Raw genomic sequence first — 6,000 nt, 5'->3', positions numbered from 1 at the left:
GATGATGACAACTCGTGTTGTTATCATTGGGTTTGTCTTTGGGCCCCTGCATTCAGCTTACATCTGTCCAGCACTCAGTATCAACAAAGGTCCAGACTTTAACTAACGGCTGCGGGACAACGGCAGCAGCAGCAGTCCAGGGGCCCGAAATTCTAGCAAATCCACACATCCGATACCGCCAGGTCCATTCAAACGCACAACGGGGCCATAGTGAGTGTGTGTAGTGCGTATCCCGTGTTTGGTATACAATTAGGCTGTGATGTTGACCAATTGCTGCACTTAAATGAAAATTTTCAGGCCAGCGAGGGCTGAACTCTGACTTACAAATCAATTTCGTTGTGTTTAGAAAAGTATATTTCCGTTTTTAATTGCAAGATTATAATAGCTTGTTGAATGCTCGAGAATCAATGTATTTATTTATAAAAATATCTTGCCCTAAAAATCGTATTTAGCAATAGCTAAGTATAGGTATATCAGTATAACAACAGTATTACAAGTATTAAACTATCTACATTTAAGTTCTTACTATTGTCCAGCTGAAGGTCCTGGCAGCCATGGCTGATATTCACTTATTATTTAGTTTTAACTATATGATTAATTTTTATAGATAAATAAAGGAATATTACAAGTATTAAATTATAAGTAAATAATCAATTTTATAAGTATTAAATCAAGCGGTTCTAAAAGGGTTTGAAATTAATATAAAATTGTTTCAGATACTTTTAAATAGAGGATCCAAAAATATAAAATTGAGTGAATATATATTATTCTTAAAATAGATTCTACCTTAACGGTTTTATAAATAAAATAAAAAAGTTATATTGGTGTTTGGTAAAAAATTAGGTTTGGTGTACTATATATAGTAATAGAGTGTAATATATAGTAGGAGCTAAACTAATGTCATTAATTTCAATGATTGTCAAAAGGATTCTTAGCGAATTCCCTATTTATTGTTTAGGAAATTATTTCATTGAACTATGATCTAAAATGTCGTATAGAGAAGCTTGTATATGCTGCTGCTGTTAAAAATAAATATATCTCAGTTTCTCTAAAAGTGCTGCGGAAAACGCTTGAAACTTGTTCGAAAACAGCTACAAAAATGTAGTTAAATCCCATGTTTAACATTGCGCTGGAAGCAATTTCGGCGCGGTGCATTGGCGTTGTTTGAGCCGCTGTTTCGAAGTTTCTTTTTTTTTCGTTGGCTTTGGTTTTGGTAGGTGAATTGTTACGCTCCTCGTTGGGCAGGCTGTTGAGGCTGGCTGTTTCCATTGACAGTCAACTATGGAAATGATAAAACCTAAACAAGAGGCCGCTCTGACAGCAGTAACAACAATAACAACAACAACAACAACAATGGAAACAACAACAGCGGCCAGGCAGCAGGCGGCCAAAAAGACAATTGGTTACCGCCAGCTGCAACAACAACAGCAACAACCGGCAACATCAGCTGCAACAAGAACAACAACAACAATGGCTAACAACCAACAACGTTGGTGAGCTTCCGCTTTAGTAACTTTTCGCATTGCGCTTTCAGTTGTTGGCATTATGCTTGTTTTTGTTGTTGTTGCCAATTGTTGTTGTAATCCTGTTAAAACGCCAGCCTGGCCGCATTGTTGCTGCTTCTGTTGTTGTTGTTGTTGTTGCTGCGCTTTGTTTGTTGTTTCATTTCAATTCGCCGAAACAAAGACTTAAAGTGCCCATTCACCTGATTTTGCTGGGGTTTTTGGTGGGCGCCACGCCTCCAATGTGAACAGCACTCTTTCGCATTTACAGAGCGTGCGCCCACGTGCTTCGGCTCACATGTTTATTTAAAACAACAACAACAACAATCGCCTGGCTTTTGAGTGTGCTGGATGGATTGTAACGGGGCGGAGGTGCAAAAAGGTGGCAATTGTTCAGCTTAAATAGGCCTCATTTGAGGCCAGCTTTTGGCGATGTGAGCATATGTGTGTGTTTGTGTGAGAGTATGTGTGTGGGTGGATGGGCATATGACACACTTTTCTAGCTTTCGAAGTGCCTAACACACCACAATAGTCATTGAGTGGTGCTTCAAATTGGTGGTGCAAATTGTGCACTGATTGAAGTGTGTTTTATGGTCTGGTATTTAATTTATATGTGGTAAATAAATCATATTTAAGATTAGATTTATTGTATTAAAGTCTCGTTTTAACTTAAATATATGCATACCCTATAGCTGAAAGTGGCATAAAGGTTGGTTCATAAGCTGAGAACTGAAGAAAGTAGCTAATTTAATATTTTGCAGTACTTTATAATCTATATCCAATAAAACAAAAGCACAGACTAATTAAAGTTTGTATGTTTTAAAGGATACAATTCTTAAAATTTGACTGAATTAATATTTTATGGTCGACAATGATACTCTATTGCTATTGAATGCTTATAAAAAGTTGTGCGCATTTAAACAACAGACAGTTCAAGTCGTTATAACTATGCCTGTTCTGGATTTTAATTCTGATGCCCTAAATCCATACAAAATTTCTGATCTCAACAGAGGGTAAGTTCATGTCTAGCACTTTTGTCATCAATATTAAGGCTAAAGTAGAGCATTTTACAGATTCCTCAGTATATGCCACTACCTACGTCTCGAGGAAATTTTCAAGAATTTTATGCGCAAGGCTATAAATTTGAAGCGCAACCACACACACACACACACACACACGCCAGCTCACGCACACACAAGCACACACTAGCCGGCGGTATTTATGGCGATTTGCAGCAACAGTTTCAATATGGCGCGCCGATCAAGCGATAGCCCCGGTTGCTGGCGGCTGTTGCTGTGTCCTGAATACCGCGTTTTCAATATCCTTTAACTCACACACACACACACACACAAACACACACCTATATACACATATATACTACACTCTCTCAATAAAGCAGCTTTATTTATTGCCAGTTTTTGGTTTGGTTTTTCGCGCAGCGTTTAGTAAACTTTTAAGCTGCTTTGATTGCGTCCTTGAGGCATTTGCTTTGTTTTGCCATTAGCTTGACTTTCCATGCGAATGGAAGCGTGCTTGGGGTTGGCTTACAACAAGGTTAAGTCCTTGACCTTAGTGCTTGTTGTCATTGAACTGCAGGTCGACATCAAGAATCAACCAGACAAATTGCCATAAAATAGTCACAATAATCATTCTCGTCATTTCGTCATTTCGGGCCATTGGGCAGAAACAACTTGCGAGTAACCGAAAAGTGCGTTGTTGTCCGGCTAAATATGCCATTCGGCGGGCTCTTAATATAGCAATAGTCGCACATTTTGGCCCTGTCACGTCTGTGTATTGCGGGGCATTTGTTTGCTTTGGATCTATTTGGCCGCACGTCTGCCAGTAATCACGTCTCAGCTAACGCTGGACATGTTTATGGCCATTGAACTGTGAACTGTGTGCGGAGCCCAATACTTGGAGGCCCGCTTTTAAAGCATAAATAACCGCAGCGCCTCTCATTATGCAGTTGGCAGTTCCAGCCGCCAAAGAACTACATCTGGTGCGGAATAGTTATCTATTGCCCACTTTCACGCACGTTTCAAGTATTTACGGCTTACCTGACGGGCACTAAGTAACACAATTCCCCAAAAATACCAACAGCAATGGCAAAAAATTGCAACAAATTCCGCTGGAAAGATTGAGATACATTTTTTTGTGAACATCAAAGCAGCTAAAACGCCAAAAGCTACCATTAAAAAACGTATCTTGACGTTTAAATTAAGGAAACTTTAAAAATGGCAGCATGAAAGATTTAATTAAATTAATTTAACTGTAAGGTCATGTTAACATTAACAAATTAATAAAATGTAAACAAATTGAGGGGCTTCGATTTTTTCACTTCTAAGACTTTATAAATATTAAATATAGAAAACATGTTTTTTAAACAACAAATATTTAAAAAGGATTGTTAATCAATATATTCTTCCAAATCGACAACAAAATTATATTTTTAAATCATTATTAGACAAATAATTTTCATTTAATAATTAATTATAATTGTTGTAATTGTTTCTAATTTAATTGCTATAATATAATTAAATATAATAATAATGGGGTAGCATACACAAAAACTTAATAAAAATATCTGATCTGCTTTCATAAGATGTATGAGGCTGCAAATTGAATCTTTTACAAATAGGGCAACAATAAAAATCACGTTTAACTTGTGTTTCACCTTACTTAAATTTAAATAATAAAAAAGAAGAGAAATCAATTGGTTTTCTCTCATATCATGCTTTGCAAAGTTACTTAAGCGTATGGATTGGACGGACTAAAATGCCAGAACTCAACCACAATTAAGGTTAGTTAATGCAATCTCTGGGCTCAATCTGTTGTCTAGAGTGATGGGAATGGCCGATTTTCGTGCAATGCGACGCGATTCCAATTGAAAAGGTAAACAATTCAGATAGCTGGCCAAAAGCTTGACATTAACACAGCGGCGAGAAACTATGCAAATGGCAGCTGCTGTGGCTCGTATGGCAATATGCTGCTGAAGAACCCAAAGACCGAAACCCCCAAAAAGCCAAAGCATTTCGAAATTTGTACACCCTACCCGCCCACTCCTGATGGCAGATGTATGGCAATAGACAGACAGAAAGTGAGTGGCAGCGGAAGCGCCTAAAATGCGACAATAGGCACGGTGCGAGAAGGGGGAGGCGAGTTTGGAGGAGTGGGAGCTGCCACAAATAGATTCCGAATGAGGACGCGGATGCGACAGAGTCTGACAATTGCGAATTGTCCGGCTATAGTTTTTCTTTTTTACGGGTCAGAGCGATTGGCAAGGGGGGCAACGGGGATAAGGTGCAGGTTGCTGTCGTCAGTCTTGACATTTAGGTTTGTTATGGCAGTGCGTGTAACTGTAGTAGTATCTGTATCTGTATTTCTGCATCTGTATTTGTATCTGCGTATTTGTATCTGTCTATCTGCAGCTTGTGTATTGGCTAGCAACTGTGGATTTGTCAGCAGCAATTACCGTTGATCTCGAGTGTTTTTTATCGCCAAGTTTTGGGTTTTTTTATCGTTGTTATTGTTGTTATCGGAGTCCTTGTTGTTGTTCTTGCTGTTGTTGTGGCTGTTGGCACGTATTCCCACGTTCAACTCATCGCATTCAATTTGCTTGATTTTATTTCCGTTTCTCGTCGCTTCGCCGTATTTTCTTTCCTTGTAGTGATTGTTGTTGTTGTTGTTGTTCTTCTTCTTGCCCAGCGGCACCTGCAGCCTGTTTGTACAATTTTCTATTTGCTCGTTGTAGCGCTTGTACATGATTTTGATTTCTGGCGATGGCGTCCTGTTTGCAACTGCAACTTGAGTGTGCAATTTGATTTGATTTTCGGCGGTCGGATGGCAGCAGTGCTTTGGCAAGTCCTTGCGGCATGTCCTCTTGATGGGCAGTTGCGGTCTCGTTTGCCATTAAAATCGACTCAACAAAAAATGTTCTCACATTCAACACAAAATTGCCATTTTGTTTAATATTCGCCAGTGTATTTGGAGTATTGCTTTTCCCTCCCTCGCCCTTTTGGTTGCCTGTGGGGAAGCGGGCACGGTGAGCGGCAACTATCTGTGCCAGAATGTGTCGCTTGCTGTTTGTTCAGCGACAGGATATGAAGTGCTGGCCAATTGGTACTGGGCAACACATAAGCACTGCCCGTAAGTATGCCACGTGTCCAATATTGAAGCTCTTCGCCAGTTTGGCCTCGGTGTCCCACTGTCCTAGTCAATATTTATGCCAGCTCATGATACTATTTATTGCGATTGCCAGCAAGAAGTCAGCTTATGCAATTTTCCTTTACTAAATAAAAGATAATATATTTATCTTATTTTAAATACGCTGCATTTTCATATGAGAACCTAAATTTGTTTGCTCTAGATATTCCGTTTAAATAAATAATTGTAATTATACTTAATTTAAAAATAATAAGAAATGTAACGCTTAACTTATATATGTAAACAGGAATATTAAAAAGCAATAACTGTGCCAATAATATTTTCGCATATTCGT

Source organism: Drosophila montana, unplaced genomic scaffold (assembly GCF_035044405.1).
Source record: "Drosophila montana isolate Dmon_TW-CO22-7 unplaced genomic scaffold, ASM3504440v1 contig_1505_1, whole genome shotgun sequence".
NCBI lineage: Eukaryota > Metazoa > Arthropoda > Insecta > Diptera > Drosophilidae > Drosophila > Drosophila montana.
Note: the sequence above shows the minus strand (reverse complement) of the source record.